We start from the raw sequence: 21,517 nt of genomic DNA, 5'->3' as shown, positions 1-21,517 counted from the left end.
AAAGGATCTTCTGTGCTTCCTCTTTAGGCACACATCTACGGATTACTCCGTCTGCACATCTCTTGAAGAGATATGGTTCATCCCAAAGATAGTACTTTGCATCTGTGATTAATTTCTTTGATTGCACCCTACTGTACTCTTTGGGTATGAATCTCACTGCCTTGTAGTTTGCAATGTCTGCAAACCATGGCACTTCCTGGATGGCAAACAGTTGCTCATCCGGAAAGGTTTCAGAGATCTCAGTGAGAGGGAGGGACGCCCCTTCTACTGGTTCTATTCGGGACAGGTGATCTGCTACTTGATTTTCTGTCCCTTTTCTGTCTCTTATTTCTATATCAAACTCCTGCAGAAGCAGCACCCATCTGATAAGTCTGGGTTTTGAATCCTGCTTTGTGAGTAGATATTTAAGAGCAGCATGATCAGTGTACACAATCACTTTTGATCCTACTAAATAGGATCTGAATTTATCAATGGCGTAAACCACTGCAAGTAGCTCTTTTTCTGTGGTTGTGTAATTCTTCTGTGCGTCATTTAAGACACGGCTGGCATAGTAAATGACGTGCAGAAGCTTGTCATGCCTTTGTCCCAACACTGCACCAATGGCATGGTCACTGGCATCACACATCAATTCAAATGGTAATGTCCAGTCTGGTGCAGAGATTATTGGTGCTGTAACCAATTTAGCTTTCAGGGTCTCAAATGCCTGCAAACACTCTTTATCAAAGATAAATGGCGTGTCAGCAGCTAGCAGGTTGCTCAGAGGTTTGGCGATTTTTGAAAAATCCTTTATAAACCTCCTATAGAATCCTGCATGCCCCAGAAAGCTTCTGATTGCCTTAACATTAGCAGGTGGTGGCAATTTTTCAATTACTTCTACCTTAGCTTGGTCCACCTCTATTCCCTTGTTCGAAATTTTGTGCCCAAGGACAATTCCTTCAGTCACCATAAAGTGACATTTTTCCCAGTTTAAAACCAGGTTAGTCTCTTGGCATCTTTTTAGAACAAGTGCTAAATGGTTAAGGCAGGAGCTGAATGAGTCCCCAAATACTGAAAAGTCATCCATGAAGACTTCCAGAAATTTTTCCACCATATCAGAGAAAATGGAGAGCATGCACCTCTGAAAGGTTGCAGGTGCATTGCACAGGCCAAATGGCATCCTTCTGTATGCAAATACTCCAGATGGGCATGTGAACGCCGTTTTCTCCTGATCCTGGGGATCTACTGCAATTTGATTATAACCTGAATATCCATCCAGGAAGCAGTAGTATTCATGACCTGCTAGTCTTTCTAGCATCTGGTCTATGAATGGTAAAGGAAAATGATCCTTTCTGGTGGCTGTATTGAGCCTTCTATAATCAATGCACATACGCCACCCTGTAACTGTTATTGTAGGAACCAGTTCATTTTTTTCATTATGAACCACTGTCATGCCTCCTTTCTTTGGGACAACTTGGACAGGGCTCACCCAGGGGCTGTCAGAAATAGGATAAATAATCCCCGCCTCTAGTAATTTAGTGACCTCCTTCTGCACCACTTCCTTCATGGCTGGGTTCAGCCGCCTCTGTGGTTGAACCACAGGCTTGGCGTCACCTTCCAATAGGATCTTATGCATGCATCTGGCTGGGCTAATGCCCTTAAGGTCACTGATGGACCACCCAAGAGCTGTCTTGTGTGTCCTTAGCACTTGAATTAGTGCTTCCTCTTCCTGTGGCTCTAAGGTAGAGCTTATAATTACAGGAAAGGTATCACCTTCTCCCAGAAATGCATATTTCAAGGATGGTGGTAATGGTTTGAGTTCGGGTTTTGGAGGTTTCTCCTCTTCTTGAGGGATTTTCAGAGGTTCTATTATCTTCTCTGACTCCTCCAAATCAGGCTGAACATCTTTAAATATGTCCTCTAGCTCTGATTCGAGACTCTCAGCCATATTGACCTCTCTTACCAGAGAGTCAATAATATCAACACTCATGCAGTCATTTGGGGTGTCTGGATGTTGCATTGCTTTGACAACATTCAACTTGAACTCCTCCTCATTGACTCTCAAGGTTACTTCCCCTTTTTGGACATCAATGAGGGTTCTGCCAGTTGCTAGGAAAGGTCTTCCTAGAATGAGAGTTGCACTCTTGTGCTCCTCCATTTCCAGCACCACAAAGTCAGTAGGAAAGGCAAATGGCCCAACCTTGACAATCATATCTTCAATCACGCCTGATGGGTACTTAATGGAGCCATCAGCAAGTTGAAGACATATCCTGGTTGGTTTAATTTCTTCAGTTAAACCAAGCTTTCTGATAGTGGATGCAGGTATTAAGTTGATACTTGCCCCAAGATCACATAAAGCTTGCTTGGTACAATTACCCTCTAATGTGCATGGTATCATAAAGCTCCCAGGATCTTTAAGCTTCTCAGGTAAGCTTTTCAGAATGACTGCACTGCATTCTTCAGTGAGGTAGACTTTTTCAGTTTCCCTCCAATCCTTCTTATGACTTAAAATTTCCTTCATGAACTTAGCATAAGAAGGTATTTGCTCAAGTGCTTCTGCAAACGGAATCTTTATTTCAAGAGTCCTGAGATAGTCTGCAAAGCGGGCAAATTGCTTATCCTGTTCCGCTTGGCGGAGTTTTTGAGGATAAGGCATTTTGGCTTTGTATTCCTCAACCTTAGTTGCTGCAGGTTTATTGCCTACAGAAGTGGGTTGGGAAGCCTTTTTAGAAGGATTGTTATCAGCACTTGTATGTGACTGATCACCCACTGGCGTTTGAATACCAGGGGTGGAAGCTGGGGTGGCGTTAAACGCCACCTCCTTGCTTGTTACTGGCGTTTGAACGCCAGAACCATGTTCCTTTTGGGCGTTCAACGCCAGATCCATGCTTGTTTCTGGCGTTGAACGCCAGGAATGAGCATGGTCTGGGCGTTCAGCGCCAGCTTTATCCCTTTCTGGGCTCTGCCTGTCCTCAGAGGGATTTTGAGTAGCTATTTGTTCATTTCCTGTCTTCTTGCTGCTTTGAAGCGAGGTATTTAATGTTTTCCCACTTCTTAATTGAACTGCTTTGCATTCATCTGCTATTTGTTTTGACAGTTGCTTTTCTGTCTGTTTTAATTGCACTTCCATGTTCCTGTTAGCCATTCTTGTTTCCTGTAATATTTCCTTGAATTCGGCTAGCTGCTGAGTTAGAAAGTCCAATTGCTGATTGAATTCATTAGCCTGATCCAATGGACTGAGTTCTGCAGTTACTGTTTTAGCTTCTTCTTTCATAGAGGACTCACTGCTTAGGTACAGATGTTGATTTCTGGCAACTGTATCAATAAGCTCTTGAGCTTCTTCAATTGTTTTTCTCATATGTATAGATCCACCAGCTGAGTGGTCTAGAGAAATCTGAGCTTTTTCTGTAAGCCCATAGTAGAAGATGTCTAATTGCACCCATTCTGAAAACATTTCAGAGGGGCATTTTCTTAGCATCTCTCTGTATCTCTCCCAAGCATCATAAAGGGATTCATTATCTCCTTGTTTGAAGCCTTGGATGTTTAGCCTTAGCTGTGTCATCCGTTTGGGAGGGAAATAGTGATTCAGGAATTTTTCTGACAGCTGTTTCCATGTTTTTATGCTGTTCTTAGGCTGGTTATTTAACCACCTTTTAGCTTGATCTTTTACAGCAAATGGAAACAGTAATAGTCTGTAGACATCCTGATCTACTTCCTTATCATGTACTGTATCAGCAATTTACAGAAATTGTGCCAGAAATTCTGTAGGTTCTTCATGTGGAAGACCAGAATACTGGCAGTTTTGCTGCACCATGATAATGAGCTGAGGATTCAGCTCAAAGCTACTAACTCCAATGGAGGGTATACAGATACTACTCCCATATGAAGCAGTAGTGGGGTTAGCATATGACCCCAAAGTCCTCTTGGACTGTTCATTCCCACTTGCTTCCATATTGAAATACAAGTTGAGAATTTATATGTTGAGAATTATTTATTTTATAGTAATGGAATAACAAAAAATGGAATAATTAAAAACAATATAAATTTTTTTTAAATAAAAACGAAATAAATAAATGAAAGTGAAAATATTTTGAAATTGAAAATTGAATTTTTAATATAAAATTTTCGAAAAAATGTAGTTCAAAAATGTAGTTCAAAATTTTTGAAATTGAATTTTGAATTTTATGATGAAAGAGAAAAACACACAAAAGACACAAGATTTAAAATTTTTAGATCTAATGCTCCTTAATTTTCGAAAATTTTTGGAGGGAAAACACCAAGGAACACCAAACTTAAAAATTTTAAGATCAAAACACAATAAAACTCAAGAACACTTTGAAGATTCACAAGAACACCAAGAACAAAAGAAAGAACACCAAACTTAAAACTTTTAGAAAACCAAAATAAATTTTCAAAAATTATAAAAAGATTAACAATAAAACACACCAAACTTAGAGTTTGGCACAGAATTAAATCAAGAAAAATTATTTTTGAAAAAGATTTTCAAAAGTATTGGTGCTCCCTTATCAAGAATATGACCCTTCTATTCTAGCCAAATGGGCAGCAAATATAACAATTGTTTTGAAAAAGCACAAGAAACACAAGAAAAGACTCAGGACAAGAAAAATTAAAGATCAAACAAGAAAAATAGACAAGAACAACTTGAAGATTAAGGAAAAACAAAGGACACTCACACGAAAAATTCAAAGAAAAATATAAAAGATGCAATTGACACCAAACTTAGAACAAGACACTAGACTCACGAAAAACCAACAGTTAATAAGGAAAAAGTAATATTTTCGAAAAATATTTTTGAAAAGGGAATAAAAGACTCAAATTTAATGACTCTGTAACATCAATACTATATTCCTAATCTAAGAAATAAAATAAGCCTTCAATTGTTCAAACTCAATAATCCCCGGCAACGGCGCCAAAAACTTGGTGGACGAAATTGTATCTCTTTATGGAATATGATAATAGAGCCTGGTCCAAGATCAACTTCGTTCAACTAACCAGCAAGTGCACTGGGTCGTCCAAGTAATACCTTACGTGAGTAAGGGTCGATCCCACGGAGATTATTGGCTTGAAGCAATCAATGTTTATTTTATTAATCTTAGTCAGGATGCCAATAAGGTTAATTGGATTTTACTTGTAAAAAGCCAAACTACAAACTACTTAAAATTGTAAGTTGGAATAATAAAGAATACTAGCGTTACTTGTTATGCAGTAATGGAGAATATGTTGGAGTTTTGGAGATGCTTTGTCCTCTGACTTCAACTCTTCCTTGAAATCCTCTTCTCACACGCAGATTCCTTCCATGGCAAGCTCTATGTAGGGTGTCACCGTTGTCAGTGGCTACTTCCCATCCTCTCAGTGAAAACGTTCCTATGCTCTGTCACAGCACGGCTAATCATCTGTCGGTTCTCAATCAGGTTGGAATAGAATCCATTGATTCTTTTGCGTCTGTCACTAACGCCCAGCCCTCAGGAGTTTGAAGCACGTCACAGTCATTCAATCCCAGAATCCTACTCGGAATACCACAGACAAGGTTTAGACTTTTCGGATTCTCATGAATGCCGCCATCAATCCGGCCTATACCACGAAGATTCTGTTGGGGAATCTAAGAGATATTCATTCAGTCTAATGTAGAACGGAGGTGGTTGTCAGGCACACGTTCATAAATTGAGGAAGGTGATGAGTGTCACGGATCATCACCTTCTTCATAATTAAGCGCGAATAAACATCTTAGATAAGAACAAGCGTGTTTGAATGGAAAACAAAGGAATTGTATTAAATCATCGAGACGCTGCAGAGCTCCTCACCCCCAACAATGGAGTTTAGAGACTCATGCCGTCAAAAGTATGTAATTCAGATCTGAAAATATCATGAGGTACAAGAAATGTCTGTAAAAGTTGTTTAAATAGTAAACTAGTAACCTAGGTTTACAGAAAATGAATAAACTAAGATAATTGGTGCAGAAATCCACTTCTGGGGCCCACTTGGTGTGTGCTGGGGCTGAGACTAATGCTTTCCACGTGTGGAGGCCTTTCCTGGCGTCAAACTCCAGGTTATGACGTGTTTTGGGCGTTCAACTCCGGATCATGACGTTTTTCTGGCGTTTAACTCCAGACAGCAGCATGAACTTGGCGTTTAACGCCAAGTTACGTCGTCTATCCTTGAGCAAAGTATGGACTATTATATATTGCTGGAAAGCTCTGGATGTCTACTTTCCAATGCCGTTGAGAGCGCGCCAATTGGACTCCTGTAGCTCCAGAAAATCCATTTCGAGTGCAGGGAGGTCAGGATCCAACAGCATCAGCAGTCCTTTTTCAGCCTAAGTCAGATTTTTGCTCAGCTCCTTCAATTTCAGCCAGAAAATACATGAAATCACAGAAAAACACACAAACTCATAGTAAAATCCAGAAATATGATTTTTGCTTAAAAACTAATATTATTTTACTAAAAACTAACTGAAACATACTAAAATCTACATGAAATTACCCCCAAAAAGCGTACAAAATATCCGCTCATCAATGCACAAGATCCTGTTGGAGGATAATGCCAAACCAGTGGTCCAACCACAGAGGAGGTAAATCCAGCCATGAAGGAGGTGGTGTAGAAAGAGGTCACTAAATTACTAGAGGCTGGGATTATTTATCCTATTTCTGATAGCCCCTGGGTGAGCCCTGTCCAAGTTGTCCCCAAGAAAGGAGGCATGACAGTGGTTCATAATGAAAAAATGAACTGGTTCCTACAAGAACAGTCACAGGGTGGCGTATGTGTATTGACTACAGAAGGCTCAATACAGCCACCAGAAAGGATCATTTTCCTTTACCATTCATAGACCAAATGCTAGAAAGACTGGCTGGTCATGATTATTACTGCTTTTTGGATGGCTATTCAGGTTACAACCAAATTGCAGTAGATCCTCAGGACCAAGAGAAAACAGCCTTTACTTGCCCTTCTGGCGTGTTTGCCTACAGGAGGATGCCTTTTGGTCTGTGTAATGCTCCTGTAACCTTTCAGAGATGCATGTTATCCATCTTCTCTGACATGGTGGAGAAATTCCTGGAAGTCTTCATGGATGACTTCTCAGTATATGGAGACTCATTCAGCTCCTGTCTTAACCACCTAGCACTTGTCCTGAAAAGGTGCCAAGAGACTAACCTGGTTTTAAACTGGGAGAAATGTCACTTTATGGTGACTGAAGGAATTGTCCTTGGACACAAAATTTCAAGCAAGGGAATAGAGGTGGATAAGGCAAAAGTGGAGGTAATTGAAAAATTACCACCACCTGCCAATGTTAAGGCAATCAGAAGCTTTCTGGGGCATGCAGGATTTTACAGAAGGTTTATAAAGGATTTTTCGAAAATTGCAAAACCTTTGAGTAACCTGCTAGCTGCTGACACACCATTTGTGTTTGACACACAGTGTCTGCAGGCATTTGAGACCCTGAAAGCTAAGCTGGTCACAGCACCAGTCATCTCTGCACTAGATTAGACATTGCCATTTGAACTAATGTGTGATGCCAGTGACCATGCCATTGGTGCAGTGTTGGGACAGAGGCATAACAAGCTTCTGCACGTCATTTATTATGCCAGCCATGTTCTAAATGATGCACAGAAGAATTACACAACCACAGAAAAAGAGTTACTTGCAGTGGTCTATGCCATTGACAAATTTAGATCCTATCTAGTGGGATCCAAAGTGATTGTGTACACTGACCATGCTGCTCTTAAATACTTACTCACAAAGCAGGATTCAAAACCCAGGCTTATAAGATGGGTGTTGCTTCTGCAAGAGTTTGATATAGAAATAAGAGACAGAAAAGGGACAGAGAACCAGGTAGCTGATCATCTGTCCCGAATAGAACTAGTAGCTGGGGCGTCCCTCCCTTCTACTGAGATTTCTGAGACTTTCCTAGATGAGCAACTCTTTGCCATCCAGGAAACTCCATGGTTTGCAGATATTACAAATTATAAAGCTGTGAGGTTCATACCACAGGAGTACAGCAGAGTGCAGAGAAAGAAATTAATTTCAGATGCCAAATACTACCTATGGGATGAGCCGTATCTCTTTAAGAGATGTGCAGACAGAATGATCCGCAGATGTGTACCCAGAGAAGAAACACAAAGGATCCTATGGCACTGCCATGGATCACAGTATGGAGGACATTTTGGAAGTGAGCGAACAGCCACTAAAGTCCTCCAATGTGGCTTCTACTGGCCTACTCTCTATAAAGATGCCCGAGAGTTTGTGCGTAACTGTGACAGTTGCCAAAGAGCTAGTAACTTGCCTCACGGATATGCCATGCCTCAACAAGGGATATTAGAGATAGAATTGTTTGATGTATGGGGAATTGACTTCATGGGTCCATTCCCACCATCATACTCAAACACTTACATTCTGGTAGCAGTGGACTATGTATCTAAGTGGGTAGAAGCAATTGCTACACCCACTAATGATACCAAGACCGTGCTGAAATTCCTCCAGAAACACATCTTCAGCAGGTTTGGTGTTCCTAAAGTACTAATCAGTGATGGGGGCACTCATTTCTGCAATAGACAGCTATACTCTGCTATGGTCAGATATAAAATTAGCCACAAAGTGGCAACTCCGTATCATCCACAGACAAATGGGCAAGCTGAAGTCTCTAACAGAGAGCTAAAAAGAATCCTAGAACGGACTGTGATGGCCCGAAAAAAGGATTGGGCAAAGAGTTTGGATGATGCTCTGTGGGCATACAGAACAGCATTCAAGACTCCTATAGGAACCTCTCCATACCAACTGGTGTATGGGAAGGCCTGTCATCTGCCCGTGGAACTGGAACATAAAGCCTACTGGGCAACCAGATTCCTAAACATGGATGCTCAGTTAGCTGGTGAAAAAAGATTGCTCCAGCTAAATGAGCTAGAGGAGTTCAGACTCAATGCCTTTGAAAATGCAAAGATTTATAAGGAAAAGGCAAAGAAGTGGCATGACAAGAAGTTGTCATCCAGAGTCTTTGAGCCAGGACAAAAAGTTCTGCTCTTCAACTCTAGGCTCAGATTGTTTCCAGGAAAACTTAAATCCCGGTGGAGGGGTCCGTATGTGATTACAGGAGTATCACCATATGGATATGTTGAGCTTCAGGATATTGATTCTGACAAAAAGTTCATTGCTAATGGACAGAGAATCAAGCATTATCTTGAAAGCAATTTTGAGCAGGAATGCTCAAAACTGAGACTTGAGTGATTCTCAGTAAGGGTCCAGCTAAAGACAGTAAAGAAGCGCTTGCTGGGAGGCAACCCAGTCATTAGCAGGTTATATGTTTTATTTCTACAGAGGCAATTATCAAAACTGAAGGAATTCACAGAGTTACAGAAGGATTCAGCGCAAAAAGCAGAGAAAAAGAGCTTACTGGCGAAAAAACGCCAGTAAGGGCATTTTGGGCGTTAAACGCCAGAATGGGCACCATTCTGGGCGTTTAACGCCAGTAAGGGTGCCATATTGGGCGTTAAACGCCAGAATGGGCACCATTCTGGGCGTTTAACGCCAGGTGTGCAGCATCCTGGGCGTTTAGTAAAACGCCCAGTGACAAAGGGGATTCTGGCGTTTAACGCCAGCCAGCGTACCTGGCTGGGCGTTAAACGCCCACAATGGGCAACAAATGGGCGTTAAACGCCAGAATGGATGCCATTCTGGGCGTTTAACGCCAGAAAGGTGGGGGACCAAGATTTTGCTTTCCAATCAAATTTTTTTCAAACTTTCCTTTTCTTACTCATACATTTCCACATAAACACACTTCAACCTTTTATCATTCACTTTCAAATCTTCAAAAAATCAAAACCATTCTTCAAATCTCTCTCAAATCAATCCCAAATCTTGTTCAAAAAAACTCACCCTTCTCTCAAATTCTCTCCATATCTTCTCAAATCTCTTTTCAATTTTTTCGAAATCTCCTTCCCCCCCTTATATAAACATGTTCGGCCTCCTCATTCCCCCACACCATTTGAATTTGCTCTTCTTCTCTCTCTCTTCTTTCCTTTCTTTTGCTTGAGGACAAGCAAACCTCTAAGTTTGGTGTGCTTTTCCGTGATCACTAAGCCAAGATTCATCAAGATCATGGCTCCTAAGGGAAAACAAACCAATTTAAGAGGAAAAAAAGAGAATAATCTGAAGAATCTTTGGAATCAAGAGAAGTTCTTAACCAAAGAACATGAAGACCATTATCACAAAATAATGGGTCTGAAGTCAGTGATCCCGGAAGTTAAATTTGATCTGAAAGAAGGTGAATATCCGGGGATCCAAGAGCAAATTCAAAACAGAGGATGGGAAGTTCTAACCAATCCTGAGATAAAGGTTGGAAGGAATATGGTTCAGGAATTCTACTCAAATCTGTGGCTAACAGATAAGCAGAGAATGACTGGAACTGCTTACCATACTTACAGAACCATGGTCAGAGGGAAAGTTATGTACTTCCATCTGGACAAAATAAGAGAAATCTTCAAATTGCCTCAACTGCAAGATGATACTGAATCCTTTAATAGGAGAATGGTGAAAGCAGATAAAGGGTTGGATCAAGTTCTAGAGGACATATGCCTCCCTGGAACTAAGTGGATAACCAATTCAAAGGGTGTCCCAAACCAACTCAAGAGGGGAGACCTCAAACCAATTGCAAGAGGTTGGCTAGACTTCATTGGGCGATCCATACTGCCCACTAGCAACCGTTCTGAGGTCACTATCAAGAGAGCAGTGATGATTTATTGCATTATGCTTGGAAAAGAAGTGGAGGTTCATCATGTGATTGCTTGTGAGATCTACACAATTGCAAATAAGAATTCCACTGAAGCCAAATTGGCTTACCCAAGCTTGATCTCCTTGCTCTGTAAAGAGGCTGGGGTAAAGATGGGAGTAGATGAATTCATACCCATTGAACATCCAATCACCAAGAAGTCAATGGAAGGACAAATGCAAGACAACTCTATCAAAAGGAGGGCGCAGGAGTTCCTCCCTGAATTTCCTGAAATTGGCTACTGGGCCAGCCTAGAAGCATCTATCACCAAGTTGCAAGAGACTATGGAGCAACTTAAGGAAGAACAGCAGAATCAGAACTGCATGCTCTGCAAATTGCTGAAGGAACAAGAGAAGCAGGGGCGTGAACTTCAAGAACTGAAACGCCAAAAGTTCTCCCCTCAATTTAAGGGAGCATCCACTTCTCAAAATCAAGGTTGTTGAGTCCTAACTCTGTGAAAAACCTCTATCATTAGGAGCCTATTTAAATTTTTGTTTTCTATTTTTAGTATGATCTTATATCTATTTTTGAGTCTTGTTCTTAATTCATAAATAATAAAATTTAAAATTCATGTCTTAAAGCTATGAATGTCCTATGAATCCATCACCTCTCTTAAATGAAAAATGCTTTAATCACAAAAGAACAAGAAGTACAGGATTTCGAATTTATCCTTGAAACTAGTTGAATTAGTTTGATGTGGTGACAATACTTTTTGTTTTCTGAATGAATGCTTGAACAGTGCATATGTCTTTTGAATTTGTTGTTTTGAGAATGTTAAAATTGTTGGCTCTTGAAAGAATGAGGGAAAAAGAGAACTGTTATTGAGGATCTAAAAAAATCATTAGATTGATTCTTGAAGCAAGAAAAAGCAGTGAATACAAAAAAAATTTTTCGAAAAAAAAAGAAAAAGAAAAAGAAAGAAAAAGAAAGAAATAAAGTTGTGAACCAAGGCAAAAAGAGTGTGCTTAAGAACCCTGGACACCTCTAATTGGGGACTCTAGCAAAGCTGAGTCACAATCTGAAAAGGTTCACCCAATTATGTGTCTGTGGCATGTATGTATCCGGTGGTAATACTGGAAGACAGAGTGCTTTGGGCCACAGCCAAGACTCATACACTAGCTATGTTCAAGAATCATTATACTCAACTAGGAGAATCAATAACACTATCTGAGTTCTGAGTTCCTATAGATGCCAATCATTCTGAACTTCAAAGGATAAAGTGAGATGCCAAAACTGTTCGGAAGCAAAAAGCTACTAGTCCCGCTCATCTAATTGGAGCTAAGTTTCCTTGATATTTTGGAGTCTATAGTATATTCTCTTCTTTTCATGCTACTTTGATTTTCAGTTGCTTGGGGACAAGCAACAATTTAAGTTTGGTGTTGTGATGAGCGGCTAATTTATACGCTTTTTGGCATTGTTTTTAGTATGTTTTTAGTATAATCTAGTTAGTTTTTAGTATATTTTTATTAGTTTTTAGCTAAAATTCACTTTTTTGGACTTTACTATGAGTTTGTGTGTTTTTCTGTGATTTCAGGTATTTTCTGGCTGAAATTGAGGGTCCTGAGCAAAAATCTGATTCAGAGACTGAAAAGGATTGCAGATGCTGTTGGATTCTAACCTCCCTGCACTCGAAGTGGATTTTCTGGAGCTACAGAAGCCCAATTGACGCGCTCTCAACGGCATTGGAAAGTAGATATCCTGGGCTTTCCAGAAATGTATAATAGTCCATACCTTGCTCGAGATTTGATGGCCCAAACCGGCGTTGCAAATCAGCCTCAGAATTTCCAGCGTTTAACGCTGGAACTGGCATAAAAATTGGAGTTAAACGCCCAAACTGGCATGAAAACTGGCGTTTAACTCCAGAAAAAGTCTCTACACATGAAAACTTCAATGCTCAGCCCAAGCACACACTAAGTGGACCCAGAAGTGGATTTTTACGTCATTTACTCATTTCTGTATACCCTAGGTTACTAGCTTACTATTAATAGGATCTTTGACATTGTATCTGTACCTCATGACACTTTACACGTTTCTTTGTGTACTTCTTACAGCATGAGTCTCTAAACCCCATGGTTGGGGGTGAGGAGCTCTACTGTGTCTTGATGGATTAATGCAATTACTACTATTTCTTATTCAATCATGCTTGCTTCCGTTCTAAGATATCACTTGTTCTTAACCCGGATGAATATGATGACCCGTGACACTCATCATATTCTCAACTATGAACGCGTGCCTGACAACCACCTCCGTTCTACTTTAGATTGAGTAGATATCTCTTGGATTCTTTAATCAGAATCTTCGTGGTATAAGCTAGAATTGATGGCGGCATTCAAGAGAATCCGGAAGGTCTAAACCTTGTCTGTGGTATTCTGAGTAGGATTCAATGATTGAATGACTGTGACGAGCTTAAAACTCCTGAGGGCGGGGCGTTAGTGACAGACACAAAAGAATCATTGGATTCTATTCCGGCCTGATTGAGAACCGACAGATGGATAGCCGTGCCGTGACAGGGTGCGTTGAACATTTCCACTGAGAGGATGTGAGGTAGCCATTGACAACGGTGAAACCCTACATACAGCTTGCCATGGAAGGAGCCTTGCGTGTTTGATGAAGAAGACAGTAGAAAAGCAGAGATTCAGAAGATGAAGCATCTCCAAAACCTCAACTTGTTCCCCATTACTGCAAAACAAGTACTTATTTCATGTTCTTTTACTTTTCACAATCAACCCTGATAATCTTTGATATTCCTGACTAAGATTTACAAGATAACCATAGCTTGCTTCAAGCCGACAATCTCCGTGGGATCGACCCTTACTCACGAAAGGTATTACTTGGACGACCCAGTGCACTTGCTGGTTAGTTGTGCGGGATTGCAAAAGTGTGATTGCAATTTCGTGCACCACCTTGCCAAGGTAGAGGACTTGTCCGCCACCTTATAGAGTTCTTGGGCTATAACCTCATGAACTTCCACTTCCTCTCCAATCATGATATTATGAATCATGATGGCCCGGTCTAGAGTAACTTCGGACCGGTTGCTAGTGGGAATGATTGAGTGTTGGATAAACTCCAACCATCCTCTAGCCACGGGCTTGAGGTCGTGCCTTCTCAGTTGAACCGGCTTTCCTCTTGAATCTCTCTTCCATTGGGCGCCCTCTTCACAAATGTCTGTGAGGACTTGGTCCAACCTTTGATCAAAGTTGACCCTTCTAGTGTAAGGATGTTCATCTCCTTGCATCATGGGCAAGTTGAATGCCAACCTTACATTTTCTGGACTAAAATCTAAGTATTTCCCCCGAACCATTGTAAGCCAATTCTTTGGGTCTGGGTTCACGCTGTGATCATGGTTCTTGGTGATCCATGCATTGGCATAGAACTCTTGAACCATTAAGATTCCGACTTGTTGAATGGGGTTGGTGAGGACTTCCCAACCTCTTCTTCGGATCTCATGTCGGATCTCCGGATATTCACTCTTTTTGAGTTTAAAAGGGACCTCGGGGATCACCTTCTTCAAGGCCACAACTTCATAGAAGTGGTCTTGATGCACCCTTGAGATGAATTTCTCCATCTCCCATGACTCGGAGGTGAAAGCTTTTGCCTTCCCTTTCCTCTTTCTAGAGGTTTCTCCGGCCTTGGATGCCATAAATGGTTATGGAAAAACAAAAAGCAATGCTTTTACCACACCAAACTTAAAAGGTTTGCTCGTCCTCGAGCAAAAGAAGATATAAGAGAGTAGAAGAAGAAGAAATAGAGGAGATGGAGGTGGCTTTGTGGTTCGGCCAAAAAGGGAGAGGTAGTGTTTAGGGTGTGTGAAAATGAAGGAGTGAATGTGGGTTTATATAGGATGAAGAGAGGGATAGGGTTCGGTGAAAGTGGTTTGAATTTGAATGGTGAGGTAGGTGGGGTTTTATGAAGGATGGATGTGAGTGGTGAAGAGAAAGATGGGATTTGATAGGTGAGGGGTTTTTGGGGAAGAGTGGTTGAGGTGATTGGTGAATGGGTGAAGAAGAGAGAGGGTGGTGGGGTAGGTGGGGATCCTGTGGGGTCCACAGATCCTGAGGTGTCAAGGAAGATTCAACCCTGCACCAAGTGGTGTGCAAAAATGCACCCTTTGCCAATTCTGGCATTAAACGCCGGGCTGGTGCCCATTTTTGGCGTTTAACGCCAGCTTCTTACCCTTTCCTGGCGTTTAACGCCAGAAAGGGGCACCAGACTGGCGTTTAAACGCCCATTTGCTACCCTTACTGGCGTTTAAACGCCAGCAGGATCTTCCTCCAGGGTGTGCTATTTTTCTTTCTGTTTTTCATTCTGTTTTTGCTTTTTTAATTGATTTTGTGACTTCTCATGATCATCAACCTACAGAAAACATAAAATAACAAAGGAAAATAGATAAAATATAACATTGGGCTGCCTCCCAACAAGCGCTTTTTTAATGTCAGTAGCTTGACAGAGGGCTCTCATGGAGCCTCACAGATACTCAGAGCAATGTTGGAACCTCCCAACACCAAACTTAGAGTTTGAATGTGGGGGTTCAACACCAAACTTAGAGTTTGGTTGTGGCCTCCCAACACCAAACTTAGAGTTTGACTGTGGGGGCTCTGTTTGGCTCTGATTTGAGAGAAGCACTTCATGCTAGGGGTGTTCGCGGTGCGGTTTGGTTCGGTTTTTTAATAAAAAGTCATCCGATCCAATGTTATATTAATAGTGCGGTTCGGTTTGGTTCGGTTTTTTTATCAAATCCATCCGAACCAAACCAAACCAATTAAATTCGGTTTGGTTCGGTTCGGTTTGTTCGGTTTTTAAATTGTTTTGAAAACCTTTCCTATTCTAATCTTCAAATCATATCTAGGGTACTAATATAATTAACAATTTTGCAAAATCAGTAGATGCACATGGAACAATGATCAACTTATAAATCACTAACAAATTTTGTTACAAAAACAGCAGAAGCATATAGAACAATAATCAACCTGAACTGAATCAAGAAATTCAAGAAATACAACCAAATTAATTCCAAAAATTTTGCAAAAATGGTGCACCAATTCCAAACTGAATCAAGAAATAGAACCAAACTAAGTAAAAAATACAACCAAACTAATTCCAAAAATATTCATGTGGTGCACCAATTCCACAAATTCTTCCTTTCACCTAAGGTGTACATATCCGCCTGCAGCATAAGTAAACCCAAGAATTACATAAAATGGTTTCAAACAGATTATATGCAACAGAGGTTATGAAAAAGTATAAAATAAATGGTCGGAATCATATAATGGTGAATCTTTTACACCTTCTCATCAATCTTAGGCCATCCTTGTTCAATTTCAGGAGCTTCTCATCAATCATATAATGGTGAACAGCTTCTTGAAAGTCAGCTTCGTGAACAGCTTCCAAAGTCTTCCTCTAAACTAAAAAGTTCAGAATCAACCCTAAACCAGAATTTCCCTAAATCAAAACAACAGAAAAATTTCAAAATTAAAAAACTAAATCAGAATCAACAACTCAACCATAGAATCAAGAAAAAGCCAACCACAAATAAATTTAACAATGATCAAGAGCAGAAACAGAACAACAAATAAAGAGAAACAAATAATAATAATAATAATAATAATAATAATAATAATATAGCAATAGTACAAAATCAAGAGCAGAAACACAACAATAAATAAAATAAAAATAAAACAACAAATAAAATGAACAATGATCAGTGAACCAGCAATTAGAACAATGAATCAATAACAAGTAAAGCAATAAAACAATAGAACAGGATGGATGGATGTTCCATTGTGCTCAATAACTGTCTAATCTATATCAACTACTTATTTGTTCTTATAATTATGCATCATGAGTTTGGATCAAAGAACACCTAAACCACAGGATTGTTATGTTGATGACAATAACTTTTCTTTGTTCTTGTTCACCATAAACAACTACCGTATGTTGGCTCTCTACCCTTTTTTTTATGTTGAACCTTTAAATTCCTTTTCTAGTTAATAGAAGAATCTAACAATGATGAAGTTAGTTCAGAGACTGAAGAGCGGTATGATAAATATTTAAATAATTACATACCTAACTTGGAGGCAACCACCCAAAACAAGGAAGAGCTTTGTATGTTAATTGTGAAGGACATCCTCTGAGCTTGATGAACATTGAACCATGAACAGTGAACAACATAACAACAATCAGAAGCAATTTCAGGAAATCAACAACAAGTAAATTAAACCATGAACAACAATCAGAGGCAATTTCAGTAAATCAACAACAAATAAATTAAACCATGAACAAAAATCAGCAACAAATATATACTGAAACGGAAATTGAACAACAATATACAAAAATCAACAACAAAGTAAACCAAGAACAAAAATCAGCAACAAATATACACTGAAACAGAAATTGAATACCTGAATTGGAGGCTCCATATCTGACTTGACTCGGTGGCTTGGTGGCGGGTGCTATCCGCGTCTCCGCGACGCCAGAAACGATGATGTGGGTGGCTGGGTGGTGCTGTCTCTGCGAGGCCAGAAACAATGCTGTGGGTGGCGGCGGGGTGGTGCTGGCTCCGCGACGATGGGGTTGGCTGGTGCTGTCCGCGAGGAGGTGCTGAGACGAAGGGTTCGGCGGCGCTGTGTGAAAGACTGGAAGGGTTCGGCGGCGCTGGGAGGTGGTGAGAGGAAGGGGTTCGTCGGCGCAGGGAGATGGTGGGAGGAAGGGGTTCACGCAGGTTGGGAGTGGGAGGTGCTGGCTGTTGCGAGAGTGGGAGTGGGTTGCGAGAGTGGAGAGCGCAGAGTGAATGTGAGGGTTGGCGGCTAGGTTAGGTCATGTTGTGGGGGGTGGGGGGGGTGAGGGTTGGTTTTGTGAGTTTTTTTTAACCGGTTCGGTTCGGTTCGGTTAGGGTTTTCATTGTCAAAACCGAAAACCGAACCGAACCGCAATAAAAACAGCAAAACACAATTTTTTCGGTTTTTTCGGTTTTCGGTTTATTCGGTTTTCGATTTTTTCGGTTCGGTCGATCGGTTTTGTTCGGTCCGGATCGGTTTTGAACACCCCTACTTCATGCTTCCTCTCCATGGTGACAGAGGGATATCCTTGAGCCTTAAACACAAAGGATTCTTCATTCACTTGACTGATCAGTTCACCTCTATCAACATCAATCACATCCTTTGCTGTGACTAGGAAGGGTCTGCCAAGGATGATGGATTCATCCATGCACTTCCCAGTCTATAGGACTATGAAATCAGCAGGGATGTAATGGTCTTCAATCTTCACCAAAACATCCTCTACAAGTCCATAAGCTTGTTTTTTTGAATTGTCTGCCATCTCTAGTGAGATTCTTGCAGCTTGTACCTCAAAGATCCATAGCTTCTCCATTACAGAGAGAGGCATGAGGTTTACACTTGACCCTAGGTCACACAGAGTCTTCTTGAAGGGTCATGGTGCCTATGGTACAAGGTATTGAAAACTTTCCAGGATCCTGTCTCTTTTGAGGTAATTTCTGCCTAGACAAGTCATCCAGTTCTTTGGTGAGCAAAGGAGGTTCCTCCTCCCAAGTCTCATTTCGAGATAACTTGTCATTTAGCTTCATGATTGCTCCAAGGTATTTAGCAACTGTCTCTTCAGTGACATATTCATCCTCTTCAGAGGAAGAATATTCATCAGAGCTCATGAATGGCAGAAGTAAGTCTAATGGAATCTCTATGGTCTCAATGTGAGCCTCAGATTCCCATGGTTCCTCATTAGGGAACTCATTGGAGGTCAGTAGACGCCCATTGAGGTCTTCCTCAGTGGCGTTCACTGCCTCTTCCTCCTCTCCAAATTCGGCCATGTTGATGACCTTGCACTCTCCTTTTGGATTTTCTTCTGTATTGCTTGGAAGAGTACCAGGAGGGAGTTCAATAATTTTCTTGCTCAGCTGTCCCACTTGTGCCTCCAAATTTCTGATAGAGGACCTTGTTTCAGTCATGAAACTTTGAGTGGTTTTGATTAGATCAGAGACCATGGTTGCTAAGTCAGAGTGGCTCTGCTTAGAATTCTCTGTCTGTTACTGAGAAGATGATGGAAAAGGCTTGTCATTGCTAATCCTGTTTCTTCTACCATTATTGTTGTTGAAACCTTGTTGAGGTCTCTGTTGATCCTTCCATGAGAAATTTGGATGATTTCTCCATGAAGAATTATAGGTGTTTCCATAGGGTTCTCCCATGTAATTCACCTCTTCCATTGAAGGGTTCTCAAGATAATAAGCTTCTTCTTCAGATGAAGCATCCTTAGTACTGCCTGGTACAGCTTGCATTCCAGACAGACTTTGAAAAATCAAATTGACTTGCTGAGTCAATATTTTGTTCTGAGACAGTATGGCATTCAGAGTATCAATCTCAAGAACTCCTTTCTTCTGATTTGTCCCATTGTTCACAGGATTCCTTTCAGAAGTGTACATGAATTGGTTATTTGCAACCATTTCAATTAGTTCTTGAGCTTCTGTAGGCGTCTTCTTCAGATGAAGAGATCCTCCAGCAGAGCTATCCAATGACATCTTGGATAGTTCAGAGAGACCATCATAGAAAATACCTATGATGCTCCATTCAGAAAGCATGTTAGAGGGACACTTTCTGATTAATTGTTTGTATCTTTCCCAAGCTTCATAGAGGGATTCTCCTTCCTTCTGTCTGAAGGTTTGGACTTCCACTCTAAGCTTACTCAGTTTTTGAGGTGGAAAGAACTTTGCCAAGAAGGCATTGACTAGCTTTTCCCAAGAGTTCAGGCTTTCTTTAGGTTGTGAGTCCAACTATATCCTAGCTCTGTCTCTTTACAAAAAAAAGGAATAGCATAAGTCTGTAGACTTCAGGGTCAACCCCATTAGTCTTGACAGTGTCACAGATTTGCAAGAATTCAGCCAAAAACTGATGAGGATCTTCCAATGGAAGTCCATGGAACTTGCAATTCTGTTGCATTAGAGAAACTAATTGAGGCTTAAGCTCAAAGTTGTTTGCTCCAATGGCAGGGATAGAGATGCTTCTCCCATAGAAGTCGGGAGTAGGTGCAGTAAAGTCACCCAGCACCTTCCTTGCATTGTTGGCATTGTTGTTGTTTTCGGCTGCCATGGGTTCTTCTTCTTTGAAGATTTCTGTTAGGTCCTCTACAGAGAGTTGTGCCTTAGCTTCTCTTAGCTTTCGCTTCAAGGTCCTTTCAGGTTTAGGGTCAGCCTCAACAAGAATGCTTTTATCTTTGCTCCTGCTCATATGAAAGAGAAGAGAACAAAAAAATATGGAATCCTCTATGTCACAGTATAGAGATTCCTTGAGGTGTCAGAGGAACAAAAAAATAGAAGGAAGAGGTAGAAGAATTCGAACTTAGTGAGATAGAGTTCGAATTGTGCATTGAGGAGGAGTGGTACTCCATAAATAGAAGGATGTGAGAAGAGGGGAAGAGATTTTTCAAAAATTAATTAAAAAGATTTTAAAATCATTTTGAAAAAGATTTTGAAGAAGATATGATAGAAAACCTTTTTTTTTTTTGAAAAAGATGTGATTGAGAAGATATGATTTGAAAAACAATTTAAAAAGATTTGATTTTAAAAATTAATGACTTGCCTAACAAGAAAAGATATGATTCAAACATTAAACCTTTCTCAACAGAAAAGGCAACATACTTGAAATGTTGAATCAAATCATTAATTGTTAGCAAGTATCTTTGAAGAAAGAAAGAAATTGATTTTGAAAAAGATTTGATTGAAAAGATTTGATTTGAAAAAGATTTGATTTTGAAAAAAAATTTTGAAAACTTGAAAAAAAAATTTGCATTAAAAACAGAATCTTCCCTCTTGTGCCATCCTGGCGTTAAACGCCCAGAATGGTATCCATTCTGGCGTTTAACGCCCAAAATGCTACCTTTTTGGGCGTTAAACGCCCAGCCAGGCACCCTGGCTGGCGTTTAAACGCCAGTTTTTCCTTCTTCACTGGGCGTTTTGAACGCCCAGCTTTTTCTGTATAACTCCTCTGTTGCATGTACTGAATCTTCAGTTCCCTGTATTATTGACTTGAAAATAGAACCAAGATCAAATAAACAAAGCATGTAAGACACCAAACTTAAAATGAGACATTGGACTCAAACAAGAAACATAAAATATTTTTGGTTTTTATGATTTTGTAATTTTTTTTTGGATTTTTCAAAAATTAAGTGGAAAAGAAAATAAAGGTATCAAAATTCTTAATGAGAATCCCAGGAATCATTGCAATGCTAGTCTAAGACTTCGGTCCAGGAATTAGACATGGCTTCACAGCCAGCCAAGCTTTCAAAGAAAGCTTCGGTCCAAAACACTAGACATGGCCAATGGCCAGCCAAGCCTTAGCAGATCATTGCTCCAATAGCAAGATTGATAGAAATCAACAAGCTCTTGTGATGATAAGTTGAAACCTCGATCCAATAAGATTAGACATGGCTTCACAGCCAGCCAGACTTCAACAGATCATCATGAAACTCTAGAACTCATTCTTAAGAACCCTGAAAAAAAAATACCTAATCTAAGCAACAAGATGAATCGTCATTTGTCCATACTCGAAACAATCCCCGGCAACGGCGCCAAGAACTTGGTGCACGAAATTGTGATCAATACTTTTCACAACTCAAATAATCCCCAGTAATAAATCCAAAAACTTGGTGTTCAATACCATGGCATAAACACAACTTCGCACAACTAACCAGCAAGTGCACTGGGTCGTCCAAGTAATAAACCTTACGCGAGTAAGGGTCGATCCCACGGAGATTGTTGGTATGAAG

The 21,517-nt window shown here is 40.4% G+C and overlaps 1 long non-coding RNA gene across 1 annotated transcript; it reads right to left on the bottom strand.

Annotated features, from left to right (window-relative positions):
- Window positions 1-15,702: 15,702 nt before the first annotated feature.
- Window positions 15,703-16,874, bottom strand: LOC130942133 (uncharacterized). The gene is made up of 3 exons (XR_009070816.1): window positions 16,814-16,874; window positions 16,035-16,189; window positions 15,703-15,914 (listed from the first exon to the last, which is right to left on the bottom strand). It is a non-coding gene; the product is annotated as an uncharacterized LOC130942133 (long non-coding RNA).
- Window positions 16,875-21,517: the final 4,643 nt, after the last annotated feature.

Source organism: Arachis stenosperma, chromosome 7 (assembly GCF_014773155.1).
Source record: "Arachis stenosperma cultivar V10309 chromosome 7, arast.V10309.gnm1.PFL2, whole genome shotgun sequence".
Lineage (NCBI taxonomy): Eukaryota > Viridiplantae > Streptophyta > Magnoliopsida > Fabales > Fabaceae > Arachis > Arachis stenosperma.
This window is presented reverse-complemented; position numbering and strand designations above follow the sequence as displayed.